The sequence below is a fragment of the Anabrus simplex genome, chromosome 1 (assembly GCF_040414725.1).
Source record: "Anabrus simplex isolate iqAnaSimp1 chromosome 1, ASM4041472v1, whole genome shotgun sequence".
NCBI lineage: Eukaryota > Metazoa > Arthropoda > Insecta > Orthoptera > Tettigoniidae > Anabrus > Anabrus simplex.
The window spans coordinates 1,491,306,483-1,491,329,323 of NC_090265.1; the positions used below are offsets into that span (position 1 = coordinate 1,491,306,483).

A 22,841-nucleotide genomic window follows, 5' to 3' on the forward strand; every position below is an offset into this window, starting at 1 on the left:
TGCAGTAATCCTCATTACAAAATTTCTTCAGAAATAAACGGATGTTCAATGGCAATGACATAATTTGAGAACGTTCAGGAAACCATTCGTGCATAAGTTGCTCAGACAGATTCTTGAGGAAGCGCCTCCTTATCAGTCGAGATTGTGCAATGTTATTGAAAGTGTGAATGACATAGCCATTTATCGCAGCAATGTTCAGCAGCATATAAAACACACACAATGTCCACCTATTGTATTTACGCGCAGCGGAGTACTTTACTTCCATTTGATGTGAAGTATCCACGCCACCTTTCATCGCATTGTAGTCTAATCCTGCATGAGGTTTCTGTATACAGTCATCTAGGGAAGTAGAGTCGTGCATAGAGGAAAGCATTATAACAGCTTTGTTTTTCTTAGGCACACGCGACACAATCATCATCTCAGGTTGAAACCCAAAAATACTTGAGCCTACTGCACGGTCCTTATTAGGCAGAAATTGAGGCAGAATTTCTTTCTTGTTCTTCCTCAGTGTTCCGAGAGTAGTTATTTTACCTTCTAACAGGCTTAGCACAAGATCATATGATGTGTACCAATTGTCAACAGTAAGGTTTCGATGTTTTCCTTTGAGATGTTCCACTAGACGATGAAATATTTCATATGGCTTATTTGATACTTCATAAGGGCCTGGGGGTTGTTTGCCACAGTAAATCTCCAAAGATGACGTATAAAATGTTTTTGCATCATTCACTGCGTATACTTTCAATCCGTATTTCGCGGGCTTATTGGGTATAAATTTAATGAAACTGCATCGGCCGCGGAAAAGAACTCATTTCTCATCAATTGTTATAAATTCACTAGGAATAAAGCTGGCTTCACAGTTGTCGACAAATGCACTTATAAGAGAGCGAACTGTGGCAAGGCGATCAGATTGTAGCCTTTTGACATGAGTGTTCTTGTCATCGAAGCATAAGCTTCTCAGCAAAAATAAGAACTTTTTTGCAGACATACTACATCTCACTGCATTTATTCCTGATCCATCGGTAGTCCAAACTCTTCTACACTTGTGTACTGTCTCCCTTTTAGGCGTAACAACAATAACAGACCAAGCAATGCCCTAATTTCACTGCGATTCACAAATTTAGCATCGCGCTCACGACTGTAATTCACTTCCTCCCGCTTCCTAGAAGTGTACAAATTAGTCGAGTATAATAGTTCATCGATCATCTCAGCGTTTATCAACTGCATAAAACAGTCAATTTCTGTTGATACATTCCTTGCCTCCCCTTTCGGTCCTGGCAGTATTTTTACAATATTCCTTGCCTTTACCCTCGAAGTACATTTTGAAAAGTCCATCGTGGACCACATTGTTCCTCCATCTCTCCCGAAGATAAATTCCCTTTCGTTATCATCTTTATAGATCTCACTGTCCGAATCGGCCTCCTGTTATGTATCACTGTTATAATCCTGATCCAATACGTTTATAATTTCCTCCTCCCCATCCAAAAAATCCGAGGCAGAGTCTTCTATTTCATCGGACAACTGGCTCAAAATGTCACGTATGTCTTCATCGTTGACAAAACGAAACCTAAAATATAAATATATAAATATAAATATATTACATGCATGGTTCATGTTTGTGGGTTACTGTAGTCACATCCTAGTTCGTGAACCATGGGCAACGGCTGAGTGGCCTAGTAAATGGTCCTGAGAGTCGGGATACCAGTTGCTATGGAATGGGAGTGGGCATCTCGGACATATTCTGAGTCATGGCCCTCCTTGTGCTCAGGCGGCTAGGACTATACAATCCACTGGTGGTCCATAACCCGTTAGAGGAGAGATCCTTACTTATACTATGTGCAAGTGGGGTAGCATCCTGCTTCATGAATTTACCGAGCTCAGAACATTTTAAGCAAGCCTCGGACCTATGGGAGTAATGGAGTCCCACTCCCATTTGACAGCCGAGGGACTCCTTGGAAACAACTTGGCGAACGAAATGGAATTCGATGGGGAGCTATCAATATTAATGGGGCTTATGGAAGAAAGAAAGTAGAAGTGGCTGAGTCAGCAAAGATGATGCATCTGGATGTGCTAGGAGTAAGTGATATTCGGGTAAGGGGAGATAACGAGGAAGAGATAGGAGATTATTAAGTGTAGTTGACGGGTGTTGGAAAGGGAAGGGCAGAGTCTGGGGTAGGGCTCTTTATCAGGAATACCATTCCACGCAACATAGTTTCTGTTAGGCATGTAAATGAGCGAATGATGTGGGTAGATTTGTCAGTTGGAGGAATTAGGACTAGAATTGTTTCCGTGTATTCACCATGTGAGGGTGCAGATGAGGATGAAGTTGACAAGTTTTATGAAGCATTGAGTGACATCTTGGTCAGGGTCAATAGCAAGGATAGAATAGTGCTAATGGACGATTTCAATGCGAGAGTTGGGAACAGAACGGAAGGATACGAAAGGGTGATTGGTAAATGTGGGGAAGATATGGAAGCTAATGGGAATGGGAAGCGTTTGCTGGACTTCTGTGCTAGTATGGGTTTAGCTGTTACGAATACATTCTTGAAGCATAAGGCTATTCACCGCTACACATGGGAGGCTAGGGGTACCAGATCCACAATAGACTATATCTTAACCGACTTCGAATTCAGGAAATCTGTTAGGAATGTACAAGTTTTCCGGTAATTTTTCGATGATACAGACCACTATCTGAGGTGTAGTGAACTAAGTATCTCTAGGCCTAGGGTAGAGAAAGTGAAATCTGTCTGCAAACGAATAAGGGTAGAAAATCTCCAGGACGAGGAAATTAGAAGTACATGGATATGATTCGTGAGAAGTTTCGAACAGTAGACAGTAAGCAGGTTCAGGATATAGAAAGAGAATGGGTGGCATACAGGGATGCTGTAGTAGAAACAGCAAGGGAATGCCTAGGAACAACTGTGTGTAAAGATGGGAAAAGGCGAACATCTTGGTGGAATGATGAAGTGAGAGCAGCTTGTAAACGTAAAAAGAAGGCTTATCAGAAATGGCTCCAAACAAGGGCCGAGGCAGACAGGGATGTGTATGTAGATGAAAGAAACAGAGTGAAACAAATAGTTGTTGAATCCAAAAAAAAAAATTATGGGAAGATTTTGATAACAACCTGGAAAAGCTAGGTCAAGCAGCAGGGAAACCTTTCTGGACAGTAATAAAGAATCTTAGGAAGGTAGGGAAAATGGAAATGAACAGTGTTTTGAGTAATTCAGGTGAACTCATAATAAATCCCAGGGAATCACTGGAGAGGTGGAGGGAATATTTTGAACATCTTCTCAATGTAAAAGGAAATCATCCTGGTGGTGTTGTGAACAGCCAAGCTCATGGGGAGGAGGAAAATGATGTTGGTGAAATTACGCTTGAGGAAGTGGAAAGGATGGTAAATAAACTTCATTGTCATAAGGCAGCAGGAATAGACGAAATTAGATCTGAAGTGGTATAGTGTAGTGGGAAGGCAAGGATGAAATGGCTTCATAGAGTAATAAGATTAGCATGGAGTGTTGGTAAGATACCTAAAGATTGGACAAAAGCAGTAATTGCACCTATCTATAAGCAAGGGAACAGGAAGGATTGCAACAACTATCGAGGTATATCATTGATTAGTATACCAGGCAAAGTATTCACTGGCATCTTGGAAGGAAGGTGGCGATCAGTCGTTGAGAGGAAGTTGGATGAAAACCAGTGTGGGTTCAGACCACAGAGAGGCTGTCAGGATCAGGTTTTCAGCATGCGCCAGGTAATTGAAAAATGCTACGAGAGGAATAGGCAGTTGTGTTTATGTTTCGTAGATCTAGAGAAAGTATATGACAGGGTACCGAGAGAAAAGATGTTCGCCACACTGGGGGACTATGGAATTAAAGGTAGATTATTAAAAGCAATTAAAGGCATTTATGTTGACAATTGGGCTTCAGTGAGAATTGATGGTAGAATGAGTTCTTGGTTCAGGGTACTTACAGGGGTTAGACAAGGCTGTAATCTTTCACCTTTGCTGTTCGTGGTTTACATGGATCATCTGCTGAAAGGTATAAAATGGCAGGGAGGGATTCAGTTAGGTGGAAATGTAGTAAGCTGTCTGGCCTATGCTGATGACTTGGTCTTAATGGCAGATTGTCCCGAAAGCCTGCAGTCTAATATCTTGGAACTTGAAAATATGTGCAATGAGTATGGTATGAAAATTAGCCTCTCAAAGACTAAATTGATGTCAGTAGGTAAGAAATTCAAGAGAATTGAATGTCAGATTGGTGATACAAAGCTAGAACAGGTCGATAATTTCAAGTATTTAGGTTGTGGTTTCTCCCAGGATGGTAATATAGTAAGTGAGATTGAATCAAGGTGTCGTAAAGCTAATGAAGTGAGCTCGCAGTTGCGATCAACAGTATTCTGTAAGAAGGAAGTGAGCTCCCAGACGAAACTATCTTTACATCAGTCTGTTTTCAGACCAACTTTGCTTTACGGGAGCGAAAGCTGGGTGGACTCAGGATATCTTATTCATAAGTTGAAAATAACAGACATGAAAGTAGCAAGAATGATTGCTGGTACAAACAGGTGGGAACAATGGCAGTAAGGTACTCGGAATGAGGAGATAAAGGCTAATTTAGGAATGAACTCGATGGATGAATCTGTACTCATAAACCGGCTTCGGTGGTGGGGTCATGTGAGGCGAATGGAGGAGGATAGATTACCTAGGAGAATAATGGACTCTGCTATGGAGGGTTAAAGTAGTAGAGGTAGACCAAGATGACGATGGTTAGACTCGGTTTCTAACGATTTAAAGATAAGAGGTATAGAAGTAAATGAGGCCATAACACTAGTTGCAAATCGAGGATTGTGGCGACGTTTATTAAATTCACAGAGGCTTGCAGACTGAACGCTGAAAGGCATAACAGTCTATAATGATTATGTATGTATGTATGTATGTATGTATGTATGTATGTATGTATGTATGTATGTAATTATGCCTGACTTTGCCTAAGTACCCAAAAAGTACAGCAGAAAGGAAATTTTAAAGAAATAAATTTGACTTAGATGAGCAGGCGCGCGGTTGACTTTGTCAACCAGCTTCGGGTTCCAAGAGTTTTTTCGAATTAATTACACACGTATCGCTTCCACTGTTGTCCAAACTCGACTGAACTGAAGGTCGAGAGTGAGAGCAAAGGTATTAGTTGCAAGGTGGTGAAAGGCTGACTGTTCTAGGAATTACAGCATCAAATATCGCACTGGTGGACAAAAACAACCAGCAGGCCCGGTCTAGCGTTAAACAGATAACCATGAAGTACATAGTGTATTGGTTAGCTGAATCATGGGTCTGCTGACAGTAACTCCAGTGACAGCAATAATGATGACATACCACACTTGTCAGATCTAATCTCACAGATAACCCAGATTTAAAGATGCTAGTGAAATCAAAGTTACAGAATGGATGAAGAGTGATGAACAGTATGAACTTACAGACGCATCAGTCATTGAAATGTTGAATGAACCAACAGAAGATAGTGAGGAAGAAGTTTTAGTAGAGATAGTGCCAAATATGTCTCATAGCGAGGGTCTTGCTGTGTTGGAGGCAGCACTACGCTGTGTAGAACAACAACCAGAGGCAAATCCCACTGACACCCTGCTCTTCAAGCGATGGTGTGACATTGCTGCACAGAAATGATGCAAGATTCGGAAACAGAAGTCAATTAAGGAATTTTTCAAAACATATCCTTAATCCATCCCATAACACTGTAAGAAACGGCATTACAGAACCTTACATTCATTTGATGCCGATTTTTAAAAAAATGTTTCACATATTTTCCTGTGTTACTCCGTGTAGTCCGAGTTATTTCAAATCCGAGGTATAACCCCCCCCACCGCAATTACCTGTACTGTATTAAAATTTTGTTGTAGGCAGCTTAAATAGGCACTAAATATGTTAAAATTGTCACTATCAATCAATTAATCATTATATATTGCATTAACTATTTAAAATTTAAAATATTTTGAAATGCTAATTTGTTATTAATCTCAGTTTGTTACCATTGATCTGCATTTATAGCTGTTGCCTAGGTGGCAGGTTCTCTATCAATTGTTTACCTAATCTTTTCTGATTTCAGAGAAGTTGGAAATCTATTGGACATCCTCTTTGGTAAATTATTCTAGTTCCTCTTCCTATAAACAAGCATTTGTCCCTGTTTTATCCTTCTGAATTCCAGCTGTGTCTTCACTTCTACTTTCACTTCCTACTTTTAAAAGTTTATTCAAACTTACTCATTTACTAATATCATTCCATGCCACTTCTCCATTGCCAGTTCGAAACATACTGCTTAGTTGAGCAGTAATCCCAAGTTTTCCAAACCCAAAGTTTCGGTCATTTTCAGAACGCTGCTCTTTCTCTTTTGTCAGAAATCACCCAGAACAAATCGTGCTGCTTTTCTGTGGTCCTTCCCAGTTTTTGAATCAAGTAATCTTGGTAAGTGTCTAATACATTGGAACCATACTCAAATTGGAGTCTTACCAGTGACAAAAATGACCTTTCCTTTACATCATTACTACAACCCCTGAATACCCTCATAACCATGTGAAGAGATCTGTAATCATTATTTACAACCTCGTTAATGTCAGTACCCCAATGAAGGTCTTTCCTGAGGTTAACATGTAAGTGCTTACAATAATCCCCATGAATTCTTTCACCCCATCAACACAGTAAAATTAAAACTGAGTGGAGTATTCCTCTTGGTGACTCTTACAACCTGGCTTTTCACCCCATTTACCATCATACCGTACAACTCCGTGGCTAAATGGTTAGCGTTCTGACCTTTGGTCACGGGAGTCCTGGGTTCGATTCCCGGAAGTGTTGGGAATTTTAACCATCATTGGTTAATTTCGCTGGCACGGGAGCTGAGTATATGTGTCGTCATCATCATTTCATCCCCATCATGACTTGCAGGTCGCCTATGGACGTCAAATTAGAAGACCTGCACCTGGCGAGCCAAACATGTCCTCAGACACTCCCGGCTCTAAAAGCCATATGCCATTTTTTACCATCATAGCATTGTCTGCTGCTCATCTCACAACTTTTTGTAATTGCTCACAATCTTGTAACTTATTTATTACTCTGTACAGTATAACGTAACATTTGCTAAAATGTTAAAAAATTCTTTCAAATACCTTTTAACCAGTGGTGTTCTTTGAGGCATATGAATGTCAAGTACTCACCAATCATGCCTCCTCACTTGTTGAAAATTTCTTGACATTGCAGCACTCAATGAATGACTATTGCAGCACTCAATGAACGCCATCCCCCAAGTTCTCCACCAGTTATCCCGGAATAAAGCCGAATGTTGTGAAAATGACCATTCTGCATCTCACACAGTCAGTCTGGCATACTGCAAAAGTGGTAGATCAGTACCAACATTCTCAGTGTCTACCAGTTCACCTTCTAAAAACTGCAGCAACTTGATGCATTATTTTAACACGTTGAGTGCCATACAACCCCATATGGGCACGTGAGAGTAGCCAAGTTTTTGAACTTCACGTCCCTATATGGGGTAGTACGTTCGTTCTAAATCGAGAACTGTGCGAACCCATTTGGGTGCGCAGTAAGTATGTGTACACTATAAATTGAGGATAATTATGTCCACCTTTTCAATACAAAAACAATGTGACGTCATTAACACATCACATATTTATTACCTTTCAAACATTGTTACGAAAGACTTATAATGTAACTTATCCCCATACCTAGTACAAATAGGTCACTGTTTCCAATCTGACAGCAGGCGATTTCATTTTAATGCATGTCAATTTAGTATTTTTGACCAAACAAATGCACTATTATCTTTAACGCCTAGTAGTTATAAAAGTTTTTAAAGATTGAAAAAATTGTTAACTGGATGCTCAATTAGCATTTTGTAATATTTATAAATACTGACAAAAGCTTTAACTTTAGTCAAAAAATTGTATAAAGGAAATAGTCATAATATGTCGCATAAAATATGCTACCAATTTTAATCTAAGGTTTTATGGTGTACACCAAATTTTAATAGTCATGTAAGAATATGTTCAATTTTTTTTTTTTTTTTTTTTATGTATGTTGTAAGTTATGTTAATATTGTACTTAGACCTTGTCACAAAGTTTCCTATGGCTGATGATGGCATACAAATAATGCCGAAACCGGTCCCAATGTTTGAAAGGTAATAAATATGTGATGTGTTAATGACGTCACATTGTTTTTGTATTGAAAAGGTGGACATAATTATCCTCAATTTATAGGGTAAATCTAGATTCAATACGGACCAAAATGAAGTTCTTAACTTTAAAAAGTAAGTATGTGTTTCGAAGATGTATAAAGTCTCTTCCTGCCATCTGCTGGTCGTCTATTTAAAGTACGTGCATAGTCCACCTTCCATTTCTCAATTCCTGTTTTGGCATGACCCCATATGAGTACGTTAAGAGTGCTTTGTAGGGTGACAAAGTCATTGTCTATCTCACGCATGGGTTGTTTTTGTAAGTGTGCAGTGCTGTGAGATTCATTTTCTTTTTTAAGTCGTTACGAGTAAATCGAGCAGTAAAAGACTTAGTGCAGACTGTCTGGACGATATATCGAACAAGTCGGACAATGATGATGTAGACGAAGTATATAGTTACAGTGATTTTGAACCCAGTATACGGCAAATATTGATCTCGCACGTTGAACCACATTCATGAATTACAGTCTTCAGCACACATTTCCCCACTGTACTCCAGGTTTCCAAGCCAGCTGTAGCAACAATTATGACTGTCTTCAACGATATAGTCACTGGTTTCCCATGTGCACAACCAGCGCTGCCAGCTTCTCTTACTCAAATCGAAAGTTATACAAAAAAATTGTATACTTATTCAATATTCCGTAACTACTAATTCTTCTTATAATATTATTCTGTTACATCCTAATTTACCAAATTCACATGATTTTCACTACTTTATATAACTATATTCTATACGAAAATTTCCTAACCTAAAATCGGAAGATCGTCGTTTACAAACATTTCCTGACTTCAAATCAGAGATCGTACTTTTTAACGGCTCTAGTATGAACAAGATAACATATCTATCATAATCAACAGCATATAACGTGTCCCCGCAAAGAAAATGTAAGTATGACCGAGCGTCGGGACAGTAACTACTGTATGAGTACGACCCCATATGGGGGCGCGTGTACGTGTACAATAATAATATAAGAGAATTTATTGGACTCCAACCTATTCAATACATTACAGGATGTTCACATTTTTAGTTAAACATCGTTAAAATGGAGACATGTTTCGCCCTCCATGTGGGGCATCATCAGTCATATCAAAGCACCTCAAAATTAAACCAGACGTCTGGTTGGAAATTATGAACATAATATGTAAGAAAGAATACATTAAAAAACACGTACAAAGTCCTATCCTAAACGAAATAACAATAGACTAGTTACACATAGTAAAATACGCTAGTGGTTTCTTAATATTAAAATGAGGCCATCATATGCACAGTATAAAAATGAAAGTAATCAAAGTCTATATGATATTGAGTTCGATGGTAGTTCTACGTAGTATATACAAATGTTGGCAAAATAAAACACAATTTATAATTACTGTACACTTATTTATAATTGTTAAAATTGATGAGGTAAAACATTCCAATTTGTCTATTTGTAATTTGGCTCCAACCAAAATAATTCGCCCTAGGATTCATGAGGTAGTCAACTCCGTTGGTCACTCTCTATTTGAATGGAGTGCACAGTGCAAGTGAACAGCTTTTGTTGATTATAAACTGAGGCTGTGCTAAGACAGAGTTAAAACAACACCGGCTTCAAATGAAGATAGTTAAAAACATCATTAGGTTCTTCCTAGTTGACTAAAGGTTTGCGTATATTTTGTTGTTGAAGTGTGGGAAAGTCAGTTGTTGGTTGAATGGGCAATGGTCGAAAATGTTGTGCAGTGCAATCGGTGTTTGAGCTGTCCTACATGTGAGGGAAATCTGAAAATGGAGGATTTGTCTTAATTAGTTAAGTGAAATGACGGAAAAAGAGAAGAAAAGGTGGAAATCATTGAGAAATGAAAAATGTGGAAGTTAAAACTTACCTTGAAAGCTATTGAGCTGTTACCTCTGGCATTTATAGACTGAAATGTGCTGAATATAACAGTTCATATATCGGTCAAACTGGTAGAAGCTTTGCAATTAGATATGCAGAACATTTCAATGCCCAAAAGCACAATAAACACTCAGCCATGAGCATCCATATGAAAGACACCGGACATAGCTTTACCACAATCGAACAGGATCACCAAATTTTAAAAAGACTAGATAAAGGCAGGCTCATGACCGAGTTCGAAAATTTATACATTTTTTTGGACCAAAAATATAATAAGAATAAAAATTTAAATGATCCAATAGACAACCGAAGCCCTCTTTACGAACAATTAATATTTTCGCTCAATAGTTTAAATCTGAAAGACAAAAGACTTGTTAACGTCCTCGAAACAAGCCCTCCAAGCACCCCCACTAAGCCGCTCAACTCATCACGCCCCTATTCTCCTTCCAATACACACAACTCCTCCCCAAGCGCCAATCACATACCCACAGCCCCGCCTTCTCAAATCCACTCCCCTCCTCTGAGACGTCACACGTACAACACGAGGAGCAGGACATTAGCGACAGCCAATGCTCCACAAACCTCCTAACAATTAGGTAACAGCTCAACAGCTTTCAAGGTAAGTTTTAACTTTCACATTTTTCATTTCTCAATGATTTCCACCTTTTCTTCTCTTTTTCCGTCATTTCACTTAACTAATTAAGACAAATCCTCCATTTTCAGATTTCCCTCACATGTAGGACAGCTCAAACACCGATTGCACTGCACAACATTTTCGACCATTGCCCATTCAACCAACAACTGACTTTCCCACACTTCAACAACAAAATATACGCAAACCTTTAGTCAACTAGGAAGAACCTAATGATGTTTTTAACTATCTTCATTTGAAGCCGGTGTTGTTTTAACTCTGTCTTAGCACAGCCTCAGTTTATAATCAACAAAAGCTGTTCACTTGCACTGTGCACTCCATTCAAATAGAGAGTGACCAACGGAGTTGACTACCTCATGAATCCTAGGGCGAATTATTTTGGTTGGAGCCAAATTACAAATAGACAAATTGGAATGTTTTACCTCATCAATTTTAACAATTATAAATAAGTGTACAGTAATTATAAATTGTGTTTTATTTTGCCAACATTTGTATATACTACGTAGAACTACCATCGAACTCAATATCATATAGACTTTGATTACTTTCATTTTTATACTGTGCATATGATGGCCTCATTTTAATATTAAGAAACCACTAGCGTATTTTACTATGTGTAACTAGTCTATTGTTATTTCGTTTAGGATAGGACTTTGTACGTGTTTTTTAATGTATTCTTTCTTACATATTATGTTCATAATTTCCAACCAGACGTCTGGTTTAATTTTGAGGTGCTTTGATATGACTGATGATGCCCCACATGGAGGGCGAAACATGTCTCCATTTTAACGATGTTTAACTAAAAATGTGAACATCCTGTAATGTATTGAATAGGTTGGAGTCCAATAAATTCTCTTATATTATTATTGAGATTCTTTCAATACGGAAAATAAAATGATTTTCATTACTTGTAATGTACGTGTACAGTTCGTAATGACCAATACGACCCCATATGGGGTCGCAATATTTTACCTAATATACATAATAAGTTAACTTAATATATCATAAATACATCCTCATATCAGCGATCATTTGCTTGGTTAAGCCTGTGAACGTTTTGGCACCAGGGAGTAACTCGATGTTATTAGCTCACGGCACTAGACGGCAAGCCTATGAAAATCGGTCTGGCACTCAACGTGTTAAGTCACATTTTTTTTTTTCACACAAACAGTTTGACTGAGCAAGTGGCTGTGGGGCTTAGATGACATAGCTGTCAGCTTGCATTCAGGAGATAGTGGGTTTGAAGATGGTTTTCTGTGGTTTCCCATGGTTTCCCATTTTCACACCGGGCAATGATGATTTGATTTTGCTACGAGGAAACATTGCAAAATCATTACAGCCATGTGAGAAAATGAGAAAATATGGGTGTTTTATTTTTGACCTTATGAGCAATTAACTTTTTTTTTTCCAGTTTTATCCAGTTCTTTGAGAGCCTCCATCAGGAGGTTTGTTGTTGCTTCCAGGTTTTTAAAAAAATGGATACCAGTAACATAAGAAGTTAGAGTTAGTGGAAATTTACACCAGTTCTGTTCTTTAAAAGTGCTGTAGATTTTGAAGACTTGATAAAGCATTGTCTTCATCCAATTCATTTACAACAGATCCAAAAATGATCTACGTTGCACATGACCGTGGCAAGCCATGTCCCCCAGTGCGTGACTATAGGGGTTGGTGGTAATGAGAGTTCTAAATTTTTTTTCTAGCTTTATGGTTTTTCTTTCCATTCAGCACCAATGTGAGCATGTTGGGATACAGTATTAAGATATTTTCACACACTCTATGCAGAACATGTACATTGCATGTTGGATAACTCATACAAAGGGTAAAGCAACTTAAAAGCAACACACAGTCATGTTTCACACCATTTGGCCACAATAAATGCATACCTCCTTCAAACAGCTCAGCTACTGTAACATGATTTGCTGCCAACATTTTTTAAAATACCGTGTAAAATGAATGTTTGCTAACAGTTTCATCATTTTTAGGTACACCAACATCTACATTTCCCATTTTTCTACAACAAGAGTATGTAGTCAGTACACACCCATATTTTCTCATTTTCTCACATGGCTGTAATGATTTTGCCATGTTTCCTCGTAGCAAAGTCAAATCATCATTGATCTGCATTTAGAGCTGTCACCATGGTTGCAGATTCCCTATGAATTGTTGACCTAGACTTTCCTTAAATGATTTCAGAAAACTTGGAAATTTATTGATCATTTCCCGTGAAAAATTATTGTATGCCTAATCCTTATCCCATTTTTCTGTGAGATTGGATGTGAAGTGATTTGAATCTCTGTAATTATAAGAAATAAATTGAAAAGAGGGTGCACCTTTTCAATGAAAATGAAAAGCTACAACCTGTTTTCCAGTCATTGACCGGGTCAGGGATGTAATGAATGAAGCAGATATAGGCTGTTAGTACGATGGGGTTGTCACTCCCAAAGTGATTTATTAATGGATGATAGATGCTATGCAATGAGAGTGGAGAGTGTTGCTGGAATGAAAGATGACAGGGAAAACTGAAGTACCCAGAGAAAAACCAGTCCCGCCTCCAATTTGTTCAGCACAAATCTCACATGGAGTGACCGGGATTTGAACCATGGTATCCAGCGGTGAGAGGCCGACGCGCTGCCATCTAAGCCACGGAGGCCCACCTTTTCAATACAATATATTAATTAAATAGTACTACACTAGTCTTAGGACTAGTTTCAGCCACTTAGTGGCCATCATCAGCCAGAATAAAAATTAAGTAGATCATAAACAACTAAAACATTGTTCCATTAGGAGTATATCGGGCAGAATATGTATCACTGTACAGCAATCCATAACGAGTTTGAATATATGCTCAACTCCGACTGTTTAAAGATATAACGACGGGCAATCCAATTGGAAGCAAACTGGGATTAATGAGGTGTTTGTGGAGGGAACAAGAAGAATAAGTGTAACATTTAAACAAAACAGTTTATTCTTTCCACTAGAAACGTAACCAGATAAACTCAGTATTTCACAGTGTTGAAAAATACAGCAACAATGTTTGAATGAAAATGACGTAATTACAACAGAGTCCTAGACCATTTACAAAAGATTTACGTAAGGCAGTAAGAAAAGATCTTGCAAATTTCCAAGCCTCAGCCTAACAAGGAGAGAGAACACAATTTGAACAGAATGAAAGGGGAAAGCGTATAACAAAGAAGGTCAGGAGGGAACGGGGCGGGATCACTACACCGGGGGTCACCCAAACATGTAACCATGTGAAGTGCCAGAGTTTTTTCAAAGTTTACTTGCTAAAGTCCAGGCCCACATTCGATCATTTAAGCCTCACCACTCAGTGCATCATCTTAGTGCCCTTATTTTGTTTTAAAAGAGATACTGAAGTTAAAATGCTCATATATAACTTAAACTGCCCATGCTCACGAAGTTAAAGTTACACCCGCATAATAGAGTCCACTGGGCAAATCTATATATATATAAAATAAGAGTTTTGTCTGTACATTGCTCAGAATTTGAAAAGAATGGTATTTCTGTATCAGTCATGTCCATAGTAAAGGGGAAATGCACTTTTTACTTTTCCGTAATTTCTGTCTGTCTGTCTGTTTGTCTATTTGTCTGTTTGTCTGTCTGTACATGCATCACGAGAAAACGGCTGAAAAGAATTTAATGAAAATCGGTATGTAAGGTCCCTGAATAAGTCGCTACAATCTAGGCCATAAATAATCTTTTTCACGCTGAGAGAAATGGTAGTTTAGGGGAAGGCCTACAGTTTAATTCTCAAATATTTATGTTATTATTTCTCCTATATTAATGAAAATCGGTATGCAAATTCGGGGAATAAGTCGCTACATTCTAGGCCATAAATAATTTTATTCACGCTGAGTGAAATGGCAGTTTAGGGGAAGGCCTAAAATTGAATAATCAAATATATTATTGGTGGTCCTGTTGACAAATAGTATAAAACTAAATTATATATTATTAAATTTCCGATCATTTATGTCTTATACATTTTTACTGTACCGGCTATGATAACGAAGATATTCATGAATTCGGATTTTTGTTGCTAAGTCCATTTCAGTGCCACCACGAGAAAATGGGTAAACAGAATTTAATGAAAACTGGTATGTAAAGTCGAGGAATAAGGAACTACAGTCTACGCTATAATTAATTTTATAAGACGCACTAATATTACAGTCGAAAGAAAACTGATTATGAAGGCCTACAACACAGAAAGCTCAAACCATTGATCAACAATAACATTACATTGACCATTGTTGTGATGTGCTTTGTGTCTCTGTTGCCGCTCATCTCCGATAGATTGGATTACTGCTGTATATCGAGTTTCTTTTAATTTGCTTTACGTAGCGCCGACACAGATAGGACTCATGGCGACGATGGTATAGGAAAGGGCTACGAGTGGGAAGGAAGCGGGCCTGGCCTTAATTACGTTTCAGCCCCAGCATTTGCCTGGTGTGAAAATGGGGGACCACGGAAAACCATCTTCAGGGCTGTTGACAGTGGGGTTCAAACCCACTACCTCCTGGATACAAGCTCATAGCTGCGCGCCCCTAACCGCACGGCCAACTCGCCTGGTCGTACTGAAAATATCAGCCTGCCTGAATATTGACGGGAAGTAGCTGGGGAGTTAGCATACCGTTCCTCTGGTTCATAAATTTTCTGATACTACTGATACGTAACAAACTGGTTCATCATAGCATTCGAGCTATTCAATCCCTACTCCGAGGCACTGATTGGAATGAGCAGTGTGCATATTTAACAGAATAATGGCACAGGAGTGTTCACGGCTGTCTTCGGTCGGGTCATTCCAGCACTGGAACTTTGAACTGTTAGATCGGCACCGTAGTACTGTTTGCCAAAAGTGAGAAATGTGCGGTTTTTCATTTGATCGAGTATTTTATAATTATGATAACATTGCTTTTAATTGCTACATTCCAACTGACGACTTCAGGTAGGAAAACCACAAAGACAGTCATTCTGAGAACCCCGTAGCGAAGCACGGGTACATCAGCTAGTAATAATAATAAAACACACTATTGCTCACCCAATATCGAAGAGAGAGAAGTAGAGTTTCCCAGCAAACTACTGGGTACTCATAGGACGACCCTCCAACTTCACTCGGTGTCAATGTGGACTGAAGACCATTTGGTTGGGGGAAGAATTTATAGGGCGAAAGAAGGTTCATGAAGCACACAGGTCTTCGAGAAACAAAACATAGTGACGTGGCGAGTGACGTAAGCCAGTAGTAGTTCAGTACGTAGTGGAGTGTTGAGGGAGTCGGGCAACGTGTGAAGCAGCAGCGGCCGTACGAAGTCAAGTAGGTGAGTGCTCGTTACATATTCCCCCAACGGGGTGGGAATCCAAAGGATTCCAGAAGCGAGGAGTCAGTGCAGATCCAATGAGTGGCGACGGATGAAGAGGGAAGAAGTACAGCATCAGAGAGGGAGGGCTGAAACAAAAACAGACTCGGCAAGAAACAGAGTATAGTTAGATAAATAGGAGAGGGGGAAAGGGAGAGGGTTAGATAGAGAGAATTCAATTTCACAGATGTAACACTGAGGTGATAACATAATAAACAACGTGCATATGGTCTAGGAATAAGAAAAAAAAATATCCCATTCTCATTTTGAAAAAATATAATCCTTTTTTCCAGGTGGGAGAGTCCAGTTGACCCAAGTGTGGTTGGAGAGTCAGACTGGGCAGAGCAAAAGAGGGTAAAAAGGAATTATGGAAAATATTATTTCAACTGAGAGACATGGGCCTTCTTAATAATAGAAGGATCAGCTGCATCCTGTAATAAAACACTGACAGGTGTGGAGGACTGAATTATCGAAAAGGGGCCTGTCCAACGAGGACAAAGTTTTGCGGATATGTGATCAATAGCAGAACTTTGAGGATAGCTTTTTAACAATACTTTGTTAGAAAGCTTAAATTTTGAAGATCGATGCCCATGGTTGTGAATCCATTGATAAACCTCCTGTGGCTGAAGCAGTTTGGCTAATGCCCTTTTCCGGTCAGCTTGAGAAACTTGATTAGGCAAGGAAACGAGTAAAGAAGGTAAATCTCTTGTTAAATCCAAAGGAGTTCGTAAATCTCTACCTAAAAATAATTTTGCTGGGGAAAACGTGGTGGAGTTATTTACAGTGGAGTTAACCGCTAATGCAAAAGCGGGCAATTCAGAATCCCAATGGCGTTGGTCCTCAGAATGGAAGATGGACAACAAGACCTTCAAATTCCTATGATATCATTCAACGACATTGGCTTGAGGATGAGAGGGTGAGGTGAAAACTTCTGATACCGTTGGCAAAGCAACAGTTATAAAAAGATCATGAAGTAAAAAATGGTAGCGTTATCCGAAAGCAGGTACTTGGGTAAAGCAGTAATAGGAAAGATTTGGTCATTCAAGAGCCGAATAATAATATGAGCAGAAATTTTACGCAATGGGCGTAAAATTAAAAACTTAGAAATACCATCAAAAAGGGTAAGGATATAAGCATTGCCTTGAGAGGACTTTGTAATAGGGCTGACAACATCGATGTAATATCTTTCCACAGGATAGGTAGAAAGTGAGGCAGAATGAGAGCCAGAAGATAATGTGTTTGGGGGTTTATGTTTCTGGCATATTGCACGAGATTTAACCCAATCAAAGATATCTCTGCGCATATTCAGCCAAAAGAATTGAGATGCTAGCCGTGAATAAGTCTTGGCATGCCCAAAGTGTCCCCCAGTAGGAGAACCATGATAGTACTGAAACAGCATGGAACGTAGGAGTGAGGGAAGTACAACCCTAGGGGTAGTTAGGATTAGGCTTAAAAACCAGTAAATGATTAAGGATACAAAAGGGCCCATTATAGTTGAGGCTAGAAAGAGAAGTCTTAATTTTTTTGCAGTAAGAATCAGTAGATTGGTATTGATAACACGAATCAAAAGATAATGGAAAGTCAATTAAAGAGGAAATTGTGTTAACTTCATGAGAGAGAGATTGATCTAATGGTAAAGATAGGGGTTGATCAGAGAGACGAGAAAGAGCATCAGCAACCGAGTTTTGATAGCCAGACACAAATTTGATAGAAAACGTAAATCGAGAGAGACGAAGCAACCTATTTTAGGAGCATTATTCACTAGCCAGGATAGCACCTGATTGTCAGTTTGGACAAGAAATTGTTGATGGTCTAGATATTCAGAAAAATGCTCAATAATGAGAATTAAGGCTAACGCTTCTCTTTCATTAATGGAATACCTACGTTCCATAGGCGTGAGCAAATTACTAAAGTAAGCAATAGGAAAGTGTTCACCGTCCCCGTTTTGATTTAAGACTCCCCCAACAGCAACGTCAGAGGCGTCCGTAGAAACTTCAAAGGGTAAATCAAAATCAGGTATTTGAAGAATAGGAGCTTTGGTTAAAGCTGATTTGAGACAGATAAATGCATTCTGTTGCTGGTCTTCCCAGTGAAATTTCATATGTTTGCGTTTAAGTAAATTGAGTGGCTCAGTGATCTGTGAAAAATGGGGGATAAATTTATTTTAAAAACCAAACATTCCTAAGAATGTTTGTAATTGTTTCAGATTTTTAGGTGGTGTAATACGATCAGTTGCAGAAACACGGTCAGGTTCAACAGAAATGCCATTACCCAAAAGAATTTGTCCTAAAAATTTAAGAGAAGTCTGAGCCAAAACAATCTTGGAAGGATTGACGGTAAGATTGACAGAGCGTAAACGAGAGAGCACTTCACAAAGATGTTTAATGTGAGTATGAAAACCAGAGCTGTAAATTAAAAGGTCATCCACATACGGGAATAGATACTGATATTTTATATCGGCAAAGAGGGAGTCAGCAAACGTTTGCATAATTTGTGAACTGAGATTCAATCCGAAGGTACTTTTGTAAACTGGTACAGACCCGTAGGAGTAATGAAAGCAGTATACTTCGATATGCTATCGTCTAGGGGTATTTGGTTATATGCAGAATTAAAGTCCAAGAGTGAAAAATATTTTGCATTGGTAAAATGCTGAAAAGCAGTTTAAATTTTAGGCCTGGGGTAGGCATCGTAGAGAATTTTGGAATTGAGTTTCCTATAATCAACTATAAAGTGAGAGCACCCATCGTGTTTGTCCACGATAAATGCGGAAGAGGCATAATCAGACGTGGAGGGTACAATAGTTTTATCGGCAAGCATTTTGTCAATGAGTTGATTGAGAATTTTCATTCTAGGTGGGCTCAGGTGGTAAGGGGGTGAACGAATAGGAGTGGTGTCAGTGAGATCAATATGGGTGTTAAATTGCTAATAGCCCCTAATTTAGGGGTCGCAATGTCTGAAAACTCAAGTAACAAATTATCAAGTTGATCAGACTAAGCGAATTAAGAATAATGAAGGCAACCTTCTGACCTCCAAGGAAGTCCAGATGAAAAGATGGAGAGAGTATTTAATGGAAGTCCCGAAGGGGGCTACAGAACAAACTGAGAAGCCAGAATGATGATGATGATGATGGTGATGGTGACGATGTGAGGTGGTATTTCGAGTAAAAATGAAAGGAGGACCTGACTGGTTTCACAAGGCACTTGGAACTTAATTGAATAGAGAAGAATAGCTAAAACTAAGGATAATGCTGCTGAAACACGAGATACTAAAGAGAGGACCAGGAGGTCGAAGAATCGGCAGTGAGCCACCAACAAAACAAGAAATAGTAAAAGCCATCAAACACCTAAAGAATGGCAAAGCTCCAGGACTGGATAATATCATACCTGAAGCTCTCAAAGCAAATTACAGAGGTATCTGCAGATTTGCTGCTTCTACTAATTTCTGCTATCTGGGGAAAATGAGACATTCCCAAAAGAATGGAACAAAGGACTGCTTATCAAACTTCCAAAGAGAGGGGACCTGATGGTTTGTGACAACTGGCATGGTATTGCACTACTCTCTGTGCCTAGCAAGGTTCTTTCTTGAGTCGTCCTCGACAGGATTAAAGTTTATGTGGACAGTAAGCTGAGAGAAGAGCAGGCTGGGTTCCGAGAAGGTCATCTTGTGCTGATCAGATCAATTCCTTACAGATAATTGCAGAGCAATCAGGAGAATACTAGTCATCTTTGTATATGCTCTTTATTGACTTTGAGGAGCCTTCGATAATATTTATAGGGCTAATATTTGGAGAGCAATGAAGATCTTTGGCATTCCCAAGATGATCATCAGTCTGATTAAGTGCATGTATTGTATGATAAGTATATATGCCAGGTGGAACATAAAGGACATTTGACGAAACCAATTGATGTTAAGACTGGTGTGATACAAGGCTGTCTTCTTTCACCCATACTGTTCCTTATGATTCTTGATTTTGTCATGAGAAGCACAATGAATTAACAATTGGGAATCCAGTGGAATCTTACTCAACAACTGGAAGATTTGGACTTTGCCAATGACCTATGCTTACTTGCTCACAGTTTAGAGATATGGAAATTAAGCTGAAAGACCTGGAAACTGAGGCACAGGAAGTTGAACTTCAGATTAACATTAAAAACACAAAGGAAATGTGATTGAGAGACCAGATGTTGCAACTGGATATTCAGATTCTGCTACTAGGAAGCATTGTAACGGGGAGCGGAGGGATAGATGAAGATGTTACCAGCTGTTTGAACAAAGCTAAGAGTGCATTCGCAACACTTCGTCTCATATAGAGATCTAAAGAACTCAGTATGGGAACAAAACTGCAGAACTTTAATAGCAATGTTACGTCTGTGCTACTTTATGTGTGTGAGACCTGGAAAGTGACAAAGTTTTTGATACAGAAGATTCAGACTTTGTGAACAAATGTCTTAGGAACATCTTAGGGATATACTGGCCAGAAGTGGTGTCAAATGAGGAATTGTGGAAGAAAACGCACCAATAACCGATTTAACAGCAGATGAAGTAAAGAAAGTGGCAGTGGATTGGCCATACACTGCGTAGACCTGATGACAAAAAGACAGACACCTCCGTACAGGCCATGAAGGCCCTTGGAGGAGTGGAAGGTAAAGGCTTCCACCACTGTTAACTGCGGCACGTGATGGGATAGAGTGGTTAGCTCTACGCCTGGCCGACTTTGCCCCCAGGAATTAACCTGGTACTCATTTTTGATGTAGGCTGAGGGAACCTCAGGGCCATATGCACCTCCGGAAGTGGAAATGTTTCTTAAATTTTACGACTTCCTGATGGGGATTCGAACCCATGTCCTTCCGGGCGAACCGAGCCCGCCTTTACCGCCTCGGCCATGCAGCCCCTAGACCTGATGACAGCACAACAAAAAAAGCTCTTGAGTGGAATCGGCAGGGCCACAGGAGGAGAGGAAGGCCTAAGATGACATGGGGGAGGTCAGTGGAAGTAGGGAGTGAGCAGCTTGAGTATACCCTAGGTACATGGGGAAAGCTGAAACACACAGCACATCACAGAACTAGATGGCAACACCTTGTTTTGGCACTATGCTCCTTAACCAGAGTTTAATAATAATGTTATTTGCTTTACGTCCCGCTAACTACTTTTACGGTTTTCGGAGATGCCGAGGTGCCAGAATTTAGTCCCACAGGATATCTTTTATGTGCCAGGAAATCTACCGACATGAGGCTGACATATTTGAGCACCTTCAAATACCACCGGACTTAGCCAGGATCGAACCTGCCAAATTGGGGTTAGAAGGCCAACGCCTCAACTCTCTGAGCCACTCAGCCCAGCCAACAGGAGTTTAAGGAATTGAGTCAAGTCATTTAAAAAGTGCATTTCCTGAAATATTTGCTTTGTAGGATATATCGACTTTTGAAAAATGCTCCTCAAATGTAAAATAATAATAATGATATATTATTTTGTAAATTTGTAAATACCGAGCTCGATAGCTGCAGTCGCTTAAGTGCGGCCAGTATCCAGTATTCGGGAGATAGTAGGTTCGAACCCCACTGTCGGCAGCCCTGAAAATGGTTTTCCGTGGTTTCCCATTTTTACACCAGGCAAATGCTGGGGCTGTACCTTAATTAAGGCCACGGCCGCTTCCTTCCCACTCCTAGCCCTTTCCTGTCCCATCGTCGCCATAAGACCTATCTGTGTCGGTGCGACGTAAAGCAACTAGCAAAAAAAAAAAAAAAAATAATAATTTGTAAATATACAGAACAAAACTTGGAGTTCTATATTTACTCGTTGAAATTGAAAAGGATATGAAAAACACTGGAATTAAAATAGATACGATAGAAAACAGAACACTTTTCAGAGAAGTAACATGAAAGGTAGGATTTCAGGAGAGAAGGAAATTAACAACTGGAAGAAATTGACTACCGGGCGAGTTGGCCGTGCGCGTAGAGGCGCGAGGCTGTGAGCTTGCACCCAGGAGATAGTAGGTTCGAATCCCACTATCAGCAGCCCTGAAGATGGTTTTCCGTGGTTTCCCATTTTCACTCCAGGCAAATGCTGGGGCTGTACCTCAATTAAGGCCACGGCCGCTCCCTTCCAACTCCTAGGCCTTTCCTATCCCATCGTCGCCATAAGACCTACCTGTGTCGGTGCGACGTAAAGCCCCTAGCAAAAAAAAAGAAATTGACTCAAGAGGAAAAGGAACAAAATTCTCAGAAAATGAAAGAAGTTTGGAAACAAAGAAAGTTAAGTGCAAAGAAACATAACCAAAGTTGATTTATCATACCCTCAAAAGGGTTATTCGAAGAATAATAATATTATTGTATTCTTCTTCTTTCGAATAACCCATTTGGAGGGTACGATGGATCAACTTCATTTACTTTTCATTGTGTTCGATTTCCTTTGCTTCCAAAATTCCTTCATCTTTCGAGAGTGTCGTTGCTTCTCTTCTTGAGTCCACTTTCTTCTAGTTGTTGGTTTCTTCCGCTCCTGAAATGCTGCCTTTTGAACTGATTCTCGAAAAAGGGTTCTGTTTTTGATTGTATCTGTTTTAATTCCAGCATTTTTTCATGTCTTTCTCAATTTCAGTGAACCATGTGGGTTTAGATTTGTATTATTATATTTTTATCTTATAAATTATTATTATTATTATTATTATTATTATTATTATTATCATCATCATCATTATTATTATTATTATTATTA

General features: G+C 39.3%; 1 protein-coding gene across 4 annotated transcripts in view; it reads left to right on the forward strand.

The window, feature by feature from the left end:
• Window positions 1–22,841, forward strand: part of fy (fuzzy planar cell polarity protein-like protein) — a 196,502-nt gene that overhangs the window by 95,360 nt on the left and 78,301 nt on the right. The window lies entirely within an intron of this gene.